We start from the raw sequence: 18726 nt of genomic DNA on the forward strand, positions 1-18726 counted from the left end.
GCAACATTTATGTGGCACCAGACCTGCCAGGGAGAAAGTGCAGCTGTCTCAAAAGGGGAGAAGGATTCTCATGAAAGTTGGCGGGGCATATTGATAGTGCTTAGTGACATGATTTAAGCACTGAACGGGTAAATTAGGTTTTGGTAGGTGGATTTAGGCTATGGTGGGACTTGATGATCTTCAAGGTCCCTTCCAACAAAGATGATTCTATGATTCTACTAGGAAATCAAGTTTTAATATTGTGTCTCTGACTCTTAAATTTATTGGATTTTTTTTTTCTTTTTTCTTCAACTGCTATGTAATTATATACTAACACATTTTTTACACCAGTATTTCCAGCTAATTCATGTAACAGGAAAGTTAACTACACAAGTGAATTCTTCATCATTATCCCATGAGTTTCATACTCAGTACATGACAGCGTTATTTTGAACTAACATGTTTTGCTGTTTGTACTGACCACACATTCCTGTAGTCATAAGGTTAATTGCCTCGTTTACAGTTTATAACATCACTGTAATTGCACAGTAATTACACTGTGTTCAGTAGGCCAACAATAAATTTTACAGGTAACAAAAATTAAAGTTTAGTATAAAAGAAGTGCCAGAAAATTGCCTGTTCTAAAGAAATAGCTACAATCTTAGAACAGTAGTATAGGACTTGAGGTTGACTATTTTTATATTCCAGCCCACTCCCTTCTTTTGACTTAAAGACCTAAATCCTGTCATACATATATCCCTCTCAAGCTATATTCAGTATCTCTTTTTCCAGATCAGTTTGGTATTTTCTTGGCTATTTGTTGTAAAGTAACAGGGAAACAGTCTTTTCTAATAACTGTTGCCTGGGAGCCTTGCTCATGTCAAACCAAAAGACACTTGTGTACTGACTAGAATACAGATGGCACAATTTGTTCCTTGACAGAAGGAAAGCAAAGCTGACCTAGAAATGTTCCTGCCTTGGGAATTGTATCCAGTTCTTCTTACATAAAGGAAAGGAGATGTAATATAGGGGATTTTCCTTAAGGAAGGACATAAAAGAAGTGGAATATAAGGGAGACATTAGTATTCCTCACAAGACTATTATCACATATCAGCTATAAATTACCTTTCTAAAAGTAACTCAAATAGCATTTTGTTCAAGAGAGATTCACAACCCCCCTCATATTATGCCACTGATCTGCAGCTTCTAGAGTGAGTTCCCAGTACCCCAGTGTCATTGATCAGTGTATTTATTTGTGCTCTGTGTGTTTGTGCATATTTGGCAGGTGCTAAAAGGGTTTGGCACTTTTACCCACAAGAACCTAGGGAAACTTAAACCTTTGGTTAACTGGTATCATGACAATTACAGGAGTGCTGCTTTTGTGAAGAAAACAGTAATGGTTCATAGATCATTGAAGTCCTGAGCAAGCCAGGGTCCATCCTCTATATTCATTATTTAGATAGTAAAATGCCAATGATTACTGTCTTTAGCAGAAAGAAAAGGAGAAAATAAACCACCTGTGCAACAGAAAGGAAGGGTTTTAATGGATCTTGAGGAAGCAGTCAAACAATCTGGACAGCAGAATCACTAGTGATTACAGAAACTAATGGTGTCAATTAAAGTGGCATGTCAGCCTTCATTAATTCCAATGCACTATCAATATGCTAACTACCAAACACTTTATCTTGAAGAATGATCCTGGTGGAACATAAAGCCTTTGTCTTTCTGGCATTATGTTTCTATACAAAGCCCTCCAGCTAATGACAGGCACGTTCTCACAGTTGGGTAAGGCACACATTAACAGAGAGAGTTTTCAGTCTTTTACTGAGCCTGTCTTCTTTCCAAAGCTGACTGCAGCTGTGTGGTGTGGTTGTTAAGAGCATAAAATTTTTTACAGATTTTGTAGCTCTTTCTTGGAAAGGCTATGTTTCAGAAGAATCATGAAGAATTTTAATAGTTCTTTCACACTGAGAAATCAGAGAGATTGATTCATCTTATCTAATCTTAAAGTTACTTGAACCTGATGGATGGAGTAGCTTGATTTCAAATTGTGAAGCCTGAGTTTCACCTTGCAGTTACATGATGTGATGGGAAACTAACACAAAGCAGAAGATAAAGATGTAAAAAAAGAACCAGCTAAAGAAATAGAAGGTGGAAAATCACTTTGAAGTAGGATATAACACAGAAAAGTAATCTAATTAATATATAGAGTGGATGGTATGCACAAGTCAGTCTACACTTTTAGATATAACACAACACCATCAAAGTCAGGACAAAAGTGCTTATGTGACTTTAATACATAGTAAGCCCACTTGAGCCCTTACTTTCTTTGTGGGGATTAACATGTCCTAATATTCCTTTCTCTAGAAGAATGCAACCATAGAAGGAGCCTCTAACACTGAAGACTTTTAGAAAATGTTTAAACGTGCTCTCTTGCAGTGCCTTGGGCTGCTAAACAGGCTTCCTGGCTTCCTATGAATTCTTGCAGATATGTGTCAACTTCTCATGCCACTTCCCGTGATTGTTGTCCTGAAAGCAGGGTCCATCACCTGGTGTGCAAATAAGCCAATACACACACAGAGTCGAGATACTTGCTTTTATATCCAGTTCTGCGCAGAAAAGGGAGCAGGGTGGTGTTCCACAAAGCAAACTTAGTTTCCCAAAATGCAAATGCTACTTTCATACTTAAAAATGTGAGAAAGAACTTTAACATTATTCTATCCCTGACACACACGATTGGTCAGCTAATCCCTTGCTTCCATTTAAAGTGGCAATGCCGAAGAATTTCACTGTGCATGCTCAAACAGTAAGGGCCTTGTTGTTAGTAGGGGTCCCTCTAGCCTGTGGGTATGTATTTTAGCATGCTAATGGCTCATTAATATATTAATATCATTATTTCAATTACTTAATGTGTTTTTCCCCAGTGCTCTGGGCTGTAACCAAGATAAAATGTGGGGAGTGCTTCTTTTCCTCCCTTTCATGTCCTGCAGGTGTCCTGCAGGCCTCTCTCAAGGCTGAGGTGTTGACTACTTGGAGAGTGTTTTTCTCTAATTGGAATCTGGTTTTGCCAGATTCTGGCAAATCTTACCGTTTCATTGTTATCTAGGCCCTGTTTTTATTCTTGCTGTCCATTATGTTCTCTTTCCTGTGATTTTTTTTCCCAAGTGTGAATTTTTCTCCTCCAATTTTATTTATTTCAATTAATAACTGACAACAGACTGCTTGCAAAATCAGGTCGACATTTGCCATAAATGGAAGAGTCCCTTGGAAAAGGGATATTAATTCATGATTTAAAGCCACAATAACCAAAATAATCCCAGAAGAAGGCACAGTAACCTGACATCTTTAACATATGCCAGGTCATTTGGCTTCTTAGGGATCAGAGTCAAATGAGGCATAAAAACAGGTGTTGAAGTACTGCTTCCTTTACCACCTTCCTTTTTGGCAATAATAGCTCACTGTAGAATTTCTGACCAACTATTAATTAGTAATATAATTCTGCATAAGTGATATTTTAAACTGATGACAAGACACCCAAGAGCAGATTTCAGAATGAGAAGCCAATCTGCAGGATTAAATAGATTTTAAAAAATACTTGTGAATAAACAATAAAGGGATAATAGCAGTATAAAATGGGATGACAGCTAAAATGAGAATAGCACAAGATTGTGATGACAGAGATCCCCACAGATTAGCCCCATTTACTTCCATTCTGATCCATAGCTAAAAATACACTGAAAAAAGAGCTAAGAGGAAGGAAAATTGGGCAAGGATTGCAAAAGGAGACGTGGAGTCTGATTTGACCAAAGAGAAAGAACTAAACCCCTATAAAAGGGCAGTGAAAAGTAGATCAGCAGTAGTAACCCTTGCAGACTACTTTTTAAAAATGAAGAGTAGAAAATTTGACAACAATACAGTTCGTAAAGAGAGAAGGAAGTTGTATTCTTAGAATATATTTTCTGTGCTTGCCACTGCTTCAGTTATACAGATCCAAATGCTACATGAATCTGCTGCTAAATCCAGTTTCTACATTTAGAAGTCATGTCAAAATAGACAGCCTCCAGCTGTCTATTTTTTTAAATTTTTTTTTAATTTCTATTTCACTATGTCAGAGGCACTCACCATGATGCTTTTCGGGTATAGTTTTAAGAAATTATAATGCCTCACTAAGTAAACAGGTATAGAAATATGGCAAATACACTTTACACCAGTATCTCAAGTACTATTTTCATTTTAGAAATTACAGAATCACAGAATCATTGGAATTAGAAGGGACCTCTGGAGATCACCTAGTTAAATTAAAAGAAGAAAATAAGAACAACTGCAGTTCAATTATTGTGATTTATGATGAATACAGTGGGGCTGAGTCTTCATTTTGAAGGTATCTTTAAACACTGTTGTCGGGACAGACAGAACTGATTTTCACTTTGTCTTTCCACAATCCTACAATTAGGGTTTTTTTCCTAATATAATTCAATATAAAGTGAGATTACTGTATGTTTTCAGTATAGCTGAATGCAGTTTTGACTCAGATTATGTATTTCCTTATTTTGCTAGAAACAGATTTTACTGATCTAGAGCTTCTTACATAATTTCTAGTGGGACAGGAAAAAGGTCAGCCCTGTTAAACAACAGCTTCATTTTTCAGGCATTCAGTCACAACAGTGAGACCTGTAAAAAGTCCCAGCTGCAAATCCTCTTTTCCCCTCCCATGTGTATGATTCAGAGTAGTGAGTCAGTTTCTTGCCCCAGGAAGTGCTAAATGTTTTAGCACCACTGAAACAGCCCCAACAGGTGAGAGTAGGGAAAAGAAAACATTTGTGTCCTTCAATCAAAAGTCCTGATTTGGATGTGCAGCACTTGGGTTTCAAGAAACTGCTTTGAATTCCTTAAACAGCATTCTTACAGTGCTGCAGTCACTGCTAGTCTTTCCCTGGTTTTCCACTTTCTTTTGTATGCAGATGAGGTTGTTTTTCTGCATTAGAATTAAACAGGTTTCAAATTTCCAACATTTGTTCATTAAATATAATTATCCCATGATCTCATTCACCGTTGAGGTGATATGGGAGGAGCAAGGTAGTCTCTGACATGTTCTGTGTCAATGGCAAATTAGAGGTATTCTAAAATTTTCCCTCAGGCCTCTTTCTGAGCTTGTAACTCAGCAGTGTGAGTACAAAGAAACTTTAGTTATGAATGTGTATAATCAAAATGCTATATTAGACATTGACAGATTTTGGCAGAAGCTCAGAATTGTTCCAGATATCTGAGTAGATGGATAGCATGGTTAAATCAAAGATAAACTAGGGACACTTTCCCCCCGCCCCCCACCCATACACCTTATTAATGCTCTGTCATCAAGCACAACCAACAGAAAATTCTGTGAACGTTAATGGAATACATTTGGGTATGGGCTTTACACCTTCCTTGAACTAGTTGACTACTCACACTACTGAGTGTCAAGTACACTGCATATTCTGCTGGTGTATCTTTTTATCATTAACAAGGCAAGTTCTGCAGACATATCTTGCCCTCAGAGATGAATGCTTGCTTATTTAAAGCACTTGGTGGATATATTACTTCACTGTCTGCTTTTACTGCAATTTATGTAAGAAAGACAAGTTTGTGTCCCATGTTCTGATCAGATAACAACCCATTTCACACAAGACATACTTAGCTCCCCTTGGAAGTAACAGCTTTATTTATTCATTGTCAGACTGACTTTTAATTGAGATCTAGATTTGGCCCTGTAATCATATTAGCATTTCTCTAAGCCAGTCAGTTGACATGACTGCTTATGATTAATTATGATGGATGCATATGTCTATTGCAAGCCCTCTATAATTAATACCTTCCTATTACCAGTGATACCATTTGCCTCTGTGGACCACAGAAAAGGAGCCACCTCTAAAAGCTTATGCAGAAACCCATTCCCTCAATTCAAAACCTTAATGCTTCCAACAGCCAGGCTGTAGTTTCCCCAAAATCCTAATTATAGTGAATGAAATTATTAAAATGCTACTAATCACTTTTTAATTTCAAAAGAGATGTTTACAAAGCACAGTATAATGCATAATACAGTACTTCAAATTATTACTAATGTTGCCATTTTGTCTGTCTTAATCTCAATTAGTATAAATCACAATGTCATCATTGCTAATTGCCAGTGCTTTTGAGCAAAATGCTAATTTCTCTTTACAAACACACAATTGCTGTTTGTTTTTCCCTTAAATTATTCCATTTAAGAGGCCCTGACAAAATAAGTGTTTAGAATATTTTATTTTCTAGAGCTCAAGAAGAAAAAGCCATGGACTGAGGCTTTTTAGGTTTATTTTTCAGTAGTTTTGTCTTGTAAGCTAATTTTTTTTCCCAATAATAAAAAAGCTTTCATCTTTCAAATGAATCATCAAGAAAGATGTAAATTCCTGTCAAACTTTCAATGGATTTTGCTTGTTTTATTGTCAGAAATTATATTTATTATCTGATTCTGAAAGAAAGTTTTGAATTCTTTTCACAAAGAAAAAAATGTTGATGTGGGCTTAGAGGCCTGGTTTAGATTGGTCTTAGCAGTGCCAGGTTAATGGTTGTCCTTGATGATCTCAAAGGTCTTTTCCAACCAAAATCATGCTATGTTTCTATGATTCTAATGCAAAAAAAAAATAAAAAAAATTATTATGCCAATGTATTTCTATTCTTGTGCTATAGAAATTAATGAGGACAGGCCACAGGACTTCGTTTCTCTATCTTCACCGTGGCTGAGATCAACTTTGAACCTTGAGCCATCAGAAATTATTAAGGCTCCATCTGTGTGCTGTGTCAGCTCACCTAAGTGGGCTTTCTCTTCAAAACCCCCAGTGGGATCAGACTCAGTCCTGTCACGGCACTTCCTCCTCCTTTTCTCTCTGTATCATTATGGGAATTTTTTGATCAGCATGGCCTATTACGTTGAATGGAACTGGAAAGAAGCCCTATAGATTGTCAGAGTGTGCTGTTGTGTTCTCTAAGGCATCTTTATACATTTAAAGTTAAATTAATACTACAAGACCTAGCCCTCTTTGCTGTCGTCAGTACTATGTGAAATACGTGAAAAATCCATCCCCCTGTGTCCCTCTAGAGCAGAATACATCTAGTAAGCTAACAGTGACGTGTTTCATCCATCTTTCATTGAGATCTATGAAAGATGGGGTCCTTTGCACCCTTCCACTCCTGGTATACACTTTATCACTTCTTTTAATAGCTGCATCTTGTACAGAGGCCCACTATTTAAATTCCCAGACATATATATATATATATATACACTATATATATGTGATTATATAACTACCCAGACATTTGCTGGAAGAACAACACTGCAGTTCAACTGACATCCATGAAGTTACTGGAATGTGTAGAAGACTGCTTCCTCAAACAAATGTTGGATATGCCAACCAGGAATGAGACTTACGGCTGAGTAACCAAGAAAACCCGCTCTGTAATGTCCTGGTTAGAGACAGACTTGGCTGCAGTGACCACAATGTTGTGGAGTCTGGGATGAGCACAATGAAGGTTAATTCCAGGACAAAGGTTTTAGATTTTAGAAGAGCACTTTGGGCTCAGTTGGAAGGGATCCTGTGAGAAGCTTCCATGGAGGGTAAAGGAGCTAGTGAGTGGTGGGATGTTTTCAAGAACACTCTCATAGATACACAAAACTAGTTCATCCCCTCTTAAGGCAAGGGAAGTAGGCTGAGCAAGAGAGCCTGGCTTAATTGCAAGCTTCTGGGTCTGCTCAGAGGTGGAAAAGTGGAACTTGTCCTATTGAAAATTACAAAGGCATTTCCAGGGCATGCAGAGATGCAGTTAGGAAGCTAAAGCTCAGCTTGAGCTGCCATTGGCCAGAGGTGTTAAAAACTTCAGGAAAGGGTTATTCAGATACATTTCCCACAAGCAGAAACAGAGGAATAATACTGGCCTACTATTAAATAGGAGAGGTGAACTAGTCATCAACAATGCTGAAAAGGCTGAGATCCTTAACATCGTATTCACCTCTGTCTTTACCAGTGCAGTTGGGTCCCAGCCTGTAGGAACAAAAAATCCAAGTTGATGCAGAAACCAACCCATCATCAGTGAATGAATAGTTGGTGTGTCAAGTCTTACAAGAGCTTGACCTGTAGAAATTGATGGGACCAGATGCCATCCACCCTAGGGTGCTGAGAGAGCTGCTGATGTCATTGCAAAGTCACTGTCCATGATCTTTGAGAAGTCGTGGAGATCAGGAGATGTCCCTGAAGACTGGAGGAAGGCTAATGTCACTCCTATCTGTAAGAGTTCAAAGGAGGGCCCAAATAATTATAGACCCATTAGCTTCACTTCAGTCCCTGGGAAAGTCATGGTGCAAATCCTTTGGGGACAGTCACAAGTCAATAAAAGCACATGACTGGGAAAAGCCAACATGGATTTACCAGGGGCAAATTGTGCTTGACAAACCTGACCACCTCCTACAACCAAGTAACACCTTAGGGAGGGCATGATACCAAAATGCAATCCCTTACTTTATTCCTGAGATTGTCTAGGTATTTATGCATTAGCTGCAGATGACTTCCCCTGAAACCCAGTCTTAGAGCCCACAGGTGGCAGGAAGAAGTCTCACCGCAGGTGGTTGAAGCAGGCAGGGAACACAGGTGAGCAGGGACCGCAGGTGAGCAGGAACTCCCAAGGAGCAGACAAACCCCCAAAAGCAAGCAGCAGGTTCAGTGTCCATCCAAAGAGCAGCAGCGAGCAGCAGGCAGGTAGTTGCTTTATGGCTCTCAGGGACTCACTCCTTCATCCCTGGTTGGCCAGTCTCTTGTTCCTGGGTCTTCCCTGCCAATCAAGCAGGGACTTTCTTCCCGCCCTGCTGCACCGTCCCTGGGTGGGCTCACAGTTCACAACACTGTTGTGGTTTTCCCACCACTGTTCCTGCCTGGCAGCTGGCTACTCCCTCACGGAGCCTAAGTTGTTTTGTGGCAGAGGGGTCAGGCAGACAGTTTAAAGTGTTTAAAGGGTTTAAAGGCTTTAAGGTGTCTGACAGAGCAGCCATTTAAAATCAGTTACAACTGCTGACCTAAAGGATATATTATGTTCATGTGAAGAAAAGTCTAGTCCTTCACACTCAGTCAGCTTAAACAGGAAACTAAGTGGATGAAAAGAACTTTAGTTATCTCTTTACCAGGTGCTGACCAAAGCCCTGAATCACCAGTGTTGGTAGGATTTCCAAGTCAAATTATGAGAATTTGAATTTGTTTTGCAGATAGGAGTGCATTTGTTTGTCTTATTAGCCTAGATACAGCTTAGCCAGCTGCTTTCAAAAACAGTCGTGCAGGATTCCTACTTTGAAAAAAAACATGTTGAGAGTCAAAACCCAATATAACTAGCTGATCCTTAGGTGTGAGGGGAAAACACAACTCCCGATTAAGTCAGTGCAAGTATTCCTGCACCTGTGAAAATCAAATGGAGCCAAAATTTAAGAAGGTAGTTCCCCTGTATTTTAAGTAGGTACATCACAGAAATTCCAGTATCAGGACGCAGTATTGTGTCTAGTTCTGGGCTCCCCAGTTTAGGAGAGACAGGGATCTACTTGAGAGAGTCCAATGGAGGCTATGAGGATGATTAAGGGACTGGAACACCTGTCATATGAGGAAAGGCTGAGAGACCTGGGGCTTTTTAGTCTAGAGGGGAGAAGACTGAGGCAGGATCTAATTCATGTCTATAAATACATGAGGGTTGGGCATCAGGAATGCAGGGACAACCTCCTTTCACTTGTACCCTGTGATAGGATGAGGGGCAATGCATTCAAACTCAAGCACAGGAAGTTAGAGGGTTACAGAGCACTGAAACAGGCTCTCCAGAGAAGTTGTGGAGCCCCCTCCTCTGGAGACTTTCAAGACCTACCTGGATGTGTTTGGTCCTGCTCTGTCAGGGGGGTTGAACTTGATTATCATTGGAGGTCCCTTCCAACCCCTAATATTCTGTGATTCTGTGATATTCCCAAGGGCCCTACATGCACACAGGTAGTGTCAACTGTCTTTTAGATCTGTATAAGCTCATTCCAAAATACCATGAAAATAATCAGTTTTGCCACTCTCTTCAGTTAGAGCAGCCTGGGACCCAAAGGGATTGCATTAAGCAGCCTTTTTGTCTCCTGTAGAACTCTCTTTATAAACTTTGTGAGTCAATGTGAAGGTAGAAAGCTTGGGGGTTTTTTTGCAATCCTCATTAGAATGCAGTCAAACTGCCCTTGAGGATTTTTTTCTATGCAGGTGGTTCAACTTTACCTTTCACATTAGTATAGGCAATACCAAGAAGACTGTGCCAGTGTTGATGTAAAGAATACAATTTAAAAACAAAAGTTGCTATGTCCAAGCTTGCACAATAAATAGACTAATCAGTCTTCTAAGAAAACATGTCCTGAAAAGAAGAATTGCATTATAGAATAAATAGCATAGGTTTAATTAGCCTTATAGCCTAGTTACTTATCACCTATCTGTAGCAAATGTCTGAAGGACACAAGCACAAGAACAGAAGTGATGAGTCATCCTATTGAGATTCCTTGCCTATATTTTGGCAGATTATTTTTTTTTGGTCACATATTTTCACAATTTTGGGGGCTAAGTGCACATCAAGGGATTAGAGGGTGAACTGCATACCAGTTTTATTTGATTTTTCCAAGGTGTTTCCTTTCCCTCAGTTCCTGTTTAAACCTGCTTAAATCAAGTATGTAAACCTGGTGTCTTCCTGTGTAATTATTAGAAAAACAATATTTATTGTCTATTTTTTCACTCTGTCTGTCACTGAAAAACCTAAGTGTCATAGAAAATTCAATTTTTATATCATATTTCTATTTTCATTTAAATAAAAAACTGGAATTGTTGGATTGTAGTAAACAATTAGACACATTGGCCCCTGCGGTAAAAAGCCTGTTATATTTGTACACAGCTGAATTTTTTATATTGACATACTTCGTAGCACTAAGTAATTTAACTAAATCACTAGATTTTCATATAAAATGAGATATTGCAACACTGAACCTGGGATGAAAAATGTGGAACTTAAATGGTCTCCAAGTAACTGGTATTCAGTACACAGGTCCTGCTGCTCCTGAATACTAAAATGAAAAAGTAATTTGTGAAGGTTAAGTCAGAACTAAGATCTGTATTTTTCTAAATTGTGAGTTTATTTTGAATCTCGGCATACTGTTCATATTGAGTGCCAGTGTAAGACATTCACCTATAACACTTCGCTTATTAGAAATGTCTGGAAACTTTGGAAGATTAATGGCTTTACAAAAACACCTCTTTGGAAAGCAAAGGAGGAGAAAATAACTACTGAATATCTGCAAAAGGAATCTGTTTCCCTGGAACAGACGGGAAACTCGTGAAACAAAATGCACTATGAATTAACCATCCTACAAGTAATTAATTAGAATGTTTTTTCTCTGTGCAGGAACTAAAATGAAATCCATCAATTTAAGAAGCATGCGGAGTCTTAAGAACAGAGTCTTACTTTCTATGAAGTTGCTCCTGTCTCAGTGATCCTGAAGACATCAATATTGCACCTGTGAGAATATCAGTGTAGACAGCATCTTCAGTTAATAGAGGCAGCATATCTGTCAAATATAGTCATTACCTGGTTGCCTATGATAACAAGGATTAGATGTGATGAGCAGAGAAGTCTATCTTTTTCTTCTGAGTCTAAATAGCAGATATTGCCTCTTCCATCTTAAGAATTCCCTGAAGGTTGGCTTGGCCTTGCAATTTCCAAGACTAGTATATGATCAAGAAAGTCCCATTAGAAGCCTACCTTTTTCCAATTTTGTAGTCATGAACACTAAGAAAAAAAGCACACTTTCATAATGATAGTGTTATGAAAATGAAAGACTTCCAGAAATTCTGTTTGAAAACGACCTCCAAGAGGTTATAAAGGCCAAGTACCCTTGCAAAGCAGGACTTTTTTCAGCACCTAGATTAGGTTGGTCATGGCTTTGTCTAGTAGGGTCTTGAAGGAGATTTCTTGAGACTAGTAGGGTCTCAAGGAAGGAGATTTTTCTTGGTAATTTCTCCCAATGCAATCCAGCCTCTCTGTGATTTCTTTTTCCCCAGTGTCCATCCTGCACATACCAAGACACAATTGTTGGCTTTTGCCCCTTTTTATACTGGCTTTAATAAGAAGAGTTGGGCTTCACGATCTTTGTAACCACTGTACAAAGAGTTGCACATTGCTATTAGTTTGTCCTGTAGCTTCCTCTTCATGAGACTAAATAATCCTGGTTTTCTCAAACTTTCCTCATTAATTATGTGATTTAGGCTCCTAGTCCTCTTCTCCACTTTCCACTGAAACCTCTCCAGTATCTCCACATCCTTCCTGAAGTAGAGAGCCAAAACTAGCCACAATATTTCAGGTGTGGCATCACCAATGCTGAATGGAAAGGGCTAATACTTACCCCTGGTCTGTCTGCCATGCTGTCCTTATATATTATGGTCATATAGTCCCTAATAGTCCTTTATAGTCCCCTAGCCCCCTGTAGTCCCCTCATCCCTTATAGTCTACTATTTGGTTTCCTTCACTCACAGTGAGACTGCTGTGTCGATTGATATTTAACCCTATGTCCACCATCAGCCCCAGCTTCTTCTCAACAGGGCTATTATTGAGCCAGTTGGTTCCCAGCCCACAGTGATGCAGGGGGTTACTCTGAACACAGAATTTTGCACTTTTCCTTGTTGAACTTGAAAAGATCTCTATGGAACAATCCACAAGTTTTGCTAGGAATTATGCACTAGCTCTCTGCTTGTTGTCAGCTACTTCCCCTACCAGCTGGTAACTCATTACAATTGGCATTCCTCAGGGCTCTCTTTATACATTGAATACCATGGTGCAAATATAAATCCATTACTTTTACTGGAAATTTCTCCTCAGTCAATATTAGGAGATATCAGTGTCATATATCATCAGATAGTGTAGTTTCAGAAGGAGAGAAGGATTGAGATGTTATGTTTCAAACGTTTATTTTTGTTTTGTCCCTTAGTGGGTGCCAGTGTTGATTTCTAAAAAGACTCACGTTTTGCATTCTGTTTTCTAAGCTAGGTAATAGTTGAGCCTTGAAGATTATCTTGCAATCCATTCTGACAATACAAAGCAGATGACCATATAAGTTCCCATCTCGTGTGGGGTCTGCTAACTCGGTGAAAACAAGGACAGTATCATTATTTAAATTACCAGAATTAAAAATGCATCCATAGGAAATGGGAAAAATTATCACTGGCAGCAAAACTCTCCTAGATTTTGCAGTGCTTGAGCCTTTCCTACTGCAGCTTTGATTTTTATTCCAGAAGCAATTGTTATTCCAGGAAATAGCACTTGTATTTTAAGACTGCTAATATAATTGGCAAGAGTATCATAATACCAAACATGACATACTGTGTTGGATTTGCAGCACGGTTCATTTACTCAGGTCTATTATCCCCAAGAACATGCCAACCCAAGATGTTTCCAGCACTGTTGCCATAAATTATGTGAGTCCAAATAGCTGTGAGACAACTTGCTCCCTGTGAAGATCTTGTTCTAAACTCAGTAATGGGGAGACTTCCTTAACTGCTATGGTTCCTTAAAAGCATGACATTTTTCTTCATTCCAAAATTCTTTTTTAGTAACATAGTTAGGCAGATGGTAGATGTTCTGAGCAGTGACAAGATTAAATGCCACTCTTTCATGTAGCATTAATACTTCTAAAGGTCCATAGAGTAATTAGATGTAAAAATCTTTGTTATCTAAAAGTAACTACTATAGTGCATGAGATACACTTTGTCCAGATCAGGGGGTTAGCAACATATTTCTCAAACAGTGTGCTAGAGTTTTATGGCTGAAATTAAATGTCATTGATCCAGTAGTAATATTATCTGAGACTCAATTTGAGTGGCTCAATGTTGACGTTTTAACAACAACTTTTATAACATGCTGGACAGCACTGGAAATATATCTTACTCTCTATATATGCTATATAACCTGAGCCCTGGAGAAAGGAAGACTTTCCTTAAGTAGAGGAGGAACAGGTCAGAGGCCACTTAGCCAAATTGGACATCCATAAATCCATGGGTCCTGATGGGATGCACCCATGAGTGCTGAGAGAGCTGGCAGATGTTATTGCTAGGCCACTCTCCATCATCTTTGAGAGGTCACAGAGAACAGGAGAGCTGCCTAAGGACTAGAGGAAAGCTAATATCACAACAGTCTTCAAAAAGAGCAAGAAGGAGGACCCAGGGGACTACAGGCCAGTTACTCTCACCTTCATTCCAGGTAAGGTGTTGGAACAAATCATTCTGGATATCATCTCAAAACATGTGAAAGTAAAAGTAAGTCACTGGGAGAGATCAGCATGGATCAAGGGGAAATAATGTTTGACCAATCTGATAGCTTTCTATGATGTCATACCTGGCTGCCGAGATGAGGGGAGAGAAGTGGATGTTATGTGCCTTGACTTAAGGAAGGCTTTTTACACTGTCCTGCTTTTAGGCAGGATTAAGCCAATTTTTCTTTTACTGATTTTTTTTTTTTTTCTTCAGTGAGCTCTCTTTTCACGAGCAGCAAGTGATCCAGCTAGTGAACTGATAATGCTGGAATGTTTATGTTACTGCTGAGATGCCAGTGTCGCTTCACTTTGCCACCTTAGATACTGCTGGGAGCAGCCCACAGAGAGGAGTGGACTAGACAGATAGCAAAATTGGCCAAAGTATTCCATTCCATATATCTATGTAGGCTTGGTGTAAGGTCAGAGATCGCAGAAGACAACTTCCTTCCTGCTTCTTGTCCCCTTCTCTTCCATCCATGGCTGTCTTCCAGGGAGGACTCCATCTATCCATCACCGCTGATCCCTAGGCTCGTGCATTCCTGACGTTCATCAGGCTCCCCTCAGCTCCTGTCTTCTCTGCCACTCTCTCTGGCAGCTCCAGGACATTTCAGAACTGCTCCCAGCTCAGGAGATGCTGCTGGAGTTGCTGGGGGTGGGGAGAGGCATTAGGGGGTTGCACATTCCTGAATATACTTGTATATAATTGTACATATTTTCTTTTGTCATTAGTGTTTAATTAAAGCTGTCTAGTTTAGTTTTCAATCCAGAAAGTCTCTCTCTCTCTCATTCACTCTCTCCTTTCCTACCTGTGTGGAAGGGGGCAGGGATGGAGAGCATTGTTGTCTCTGGTCTAACTGCCAATCCTAAGTGAAACTGTGACACATCCTCATTAAGAAACTCAGGTAGTGTGGGTTAGATTGAATACACTGAGGTATATTGAGAGCTGGCTGTGTGACAGAACTCAGAGGGTTGTGCTTAATGAAGCAAGCTGGAGTCCTGTAGCTAGCAATGTCCTCCAGGGGTCATTACTTGGTCTGATCTTGTTCAACATATTCATCAAAGCCTTGGAGGAGGGGACAGAATGTATCCTCATTAAGTTTGCTGATGGTACCAAACTGGGAGGGCTGGCTGACACTCCAGAGGGCTGTTCTGCCATCCAGCATGACCTCAACAGGCAGGAGAGCTGGGCAGAGAGGAACCAAATTATGTTCAACAAGGGCAAGTGTAGGGTCCTGCACCTGGGGAAGAAGAACCCCATGCACCAGTATAGGTTAGGGGTGGACCTGCTGGAAGGCAGTTCCAAGGGGAAGGATCTGAAAGTCCTGGTAGGTAGTAAATTATCCATGAGCCAGCAGTGTGCCCTTGCTGCCAAGAAGACCAATGGAATCCTGGGGTGTATAATGAAGCATGTGGCCAATAGGTCAAGACAGGTCATTCTCCCCCTCTGCTCTGGCCTGGTGAGGCCACATGTGGAATACTGTATCCAGTTCTGGGCTCCCCAGATCAAGAGGGACAGGGAACTACTAGGGAGAGTCCAGAATAAGGCAACAAAGATGATTGGGGGATTGGAGCATCTCCCTTATGAGGAAAGGTGGAGAGAGCTAGGATTGTTTAGCCCAGAGAAGAGAAGGCTGAGGGGAGAGCTTATCAATGCCTATAAGTATCTAAAGGATGGGTGCAAGGAGGATGGAGCCAGACTCTTTTCAGTAGTTCTCAGTGACAGGACAAGGGGCAAGGGGCACAAGCTGGAATATAGGAAGTTCCATTTAAATATTAGGAAAAATTTCTTTATGGTGAGGGTGACAGAGCACTGGAACAGGCTGCCCAGGGAGGTTGTGGTGTCTCCTTCTCTGGAGATACTCGAAACCTGCCTGGATTCGGTCCTGAGTAATGTGCTCTAGGGGATCCTGCTTTAACAGGGGAGTTGGACTAGATGATCTCTAGAGGTCCCTTCCAACTCTGACAATTCTGTGATTCTGTGACTTTTTAACAAAATCTTTGTGTGTCTATTCAATTTGTTTTATATTTTTATACGGGAATTTTTTCTGCAGCACATAAATAGGCTGGGGAAATGTTCTGATCTTTTCTGTACACTTTATGAAGCTACACTTACCCTTGGATAGCTATGGAACGTAGGAAATATGAAAATTAGAAGAAAGTTAAATATTTATCATTAGAATCCCCCATACATTTTGGATTATTTAATTATGGAATTAAAAGGTGTGAGTGTTAAAATGTCTTTTATATATATATACATACACACATATGCATGTGTGTTTGTGTGTGTGTCATAATATACTGTCCAAGGCAAGGCTGAAATTTTTAATAATCAGAGGCTTTTTTCTCATTTACTAGTACTCTTTGTGATTAATACTGACATGCTGTAGTTACAGAAATAGTGATGCAACTCTGCAGTCCTTCTTTGCAATAATGTTTAGATCTTACTTGCTGAATGCTTTCTTTGCCTCAGTCTTTAGCAGTCAAACTGGTTGTTCCTGAGACACGCAGTCCCCTGAGCAGGAAAACAGGGAGGTGGGGCAGAATGAGACCTTTGTAATCCACGATGAAATGTCCAGTGACCTTCTACACCACCTAAACATCCATAAGTCTATGGGGCCAGATGGGTTGCACCCAAGAGTACTGAGTTGGCAGATGCACTTGCCGAGCCTCTTTCCATCATTTACCAGCAGTCCTGGCTAACTGGGGAGGTCCCAGTGGACTGGAGGGTAACAAATGTAGAACCAATCCACAAGAAAGACCAAAAGGTGGATTCAGGGAACTACAGACCTGTCAGTTTGACCTCGGTGCCAGGGAAGATCACGGAGCAAACAATCTTGAGTGCCATTACACACCATATACAGAACAACCAGGTGATCAGGTCCAGTTAGCACGGGTTTATAAAAGGGTGGTCCTGCTTGACAAACCTGATCTCTTTCCATGATCAGATGACCAGCCTGGTCAATGAGGAAGAAGCTGTGGATGTTGTGTACCTGGACTTCTGTAAGGCCTTTGACAGTGTCTCCCATTGCATTCTGATGAAAAAATTAGCTGCTCATGGCTTGGACGGGTGTATGCTCTGCTGGGTAAAACTCTCTGCTGGATGGCCAGGCCCAGAGAGAGGTGGGTGTAGTCATCAACTTTAAATTGTATTACTTGCCAAACAAGTATCCAAGGTCTACCTGCAAATCAAGGATAATTTCATATCTTCTCATTTCACCCAATGAAACAGGATAAAAAAAGAAGGTGCATAGAGTTTTCAAAGGCCTGCTTTGGGATCTCTTCATCTCTGTTACCATAAGCTGTATTCCAGCATGACTTAAAGGTTCTTTCAGGTTCACAGCCACAGAAGCCAGAACTGAAAGGGCATGGAATCCCAGCCCACATCTGCCACATCCTGTATACCTGGAGGATGGGAAGCTTGAACCTATTCCTCTCCTCAGACTTCAGGGAACTCCAACTCTTTTTTCCTCCCAGATGCTGCATATGCAGAAAGCAACTTGGAATAGAAAAATACTGCAGAGCTATACAAGCATTCTTGAGCTCCCTCCTGCCCAAAGAAAGATATGCTTCTCATCTCCTTGGGATCTTGATCTTATATCGTGCAGGATGTTTTTTGTCAAGAAGTTATATATTAACAACGTCTCTCCTTCAAGCACTCTAGTGAGGATGAAACCCTTAATTTGGCAACAAATCATCATGTGCTATATCCCATTGAAGGAAGCCTGGCTACTGTAAGATAACTGATAACAGTGATGTGCTTGACAATATAGTCTTGATAGAAGTAAATACTAAATAATTGATGTGTGCAAAAATACAATTTTCTCAATAGATTTAGGAAGCTGAAATTCCACAAATCGACTGTTGGTATAAAAAGAGGGCCCAGCATCTCTCCTCTCATGAAGTCACCAGAAGAGTAAAGTTAGGAATTAAACAATAAAGTCCAGGATAACCAACTCTCACATTCTAACATTAATCTGTCTTTTAAATCTGTCTGGATATCTTATTTTTTTATTATACAAGTGAATGGGATAGTTATATCTCTAAAAGTTTAGTCTGAGATATGGGTTCTGTCAAAGTGACATTTAATACAAGCATCATGCATCAGTGACATTGTTCACAGTATCAATAGTACTCAGTGTATGAAAAAGAGGAATAGAACAACAAGTCCTCACAAAATCACAGGATGTCTTTGGCTGGAAGAGACCTCCAAGATCATCCAGTCCATCCTTAGACCTAACACCACAAGCTCACCACTAAACCATGTCTCTAAGCACTTATTCCATATGCCATTTAGATGCCTCCAGAGATGGTGACTCCACCACTGCCCTGGACAATCTATTCCAATGCTTGACAACCCTTTCAGTGAAGAAATGCTTCCTAATATCTAAGCTAAA

The sequence above is a fragment of the Chaetura pelagica genome, unplaced genomic scaffold (genome assembly GCF_000747805.2).
Source record: "Chaetura pelagica isolate M959 unplaced genomic scaffold, ChaPel_1.0 scaffold55, whole genome shotgun sequence".
In the NCBI taxonomy this organism is placed as follows: domain Eukaryota; kingdom Metazoa; phylum Chordata; class Aves; order Apodiformes; family Apodidae; genus Chaetura; species Chaetura pelagica.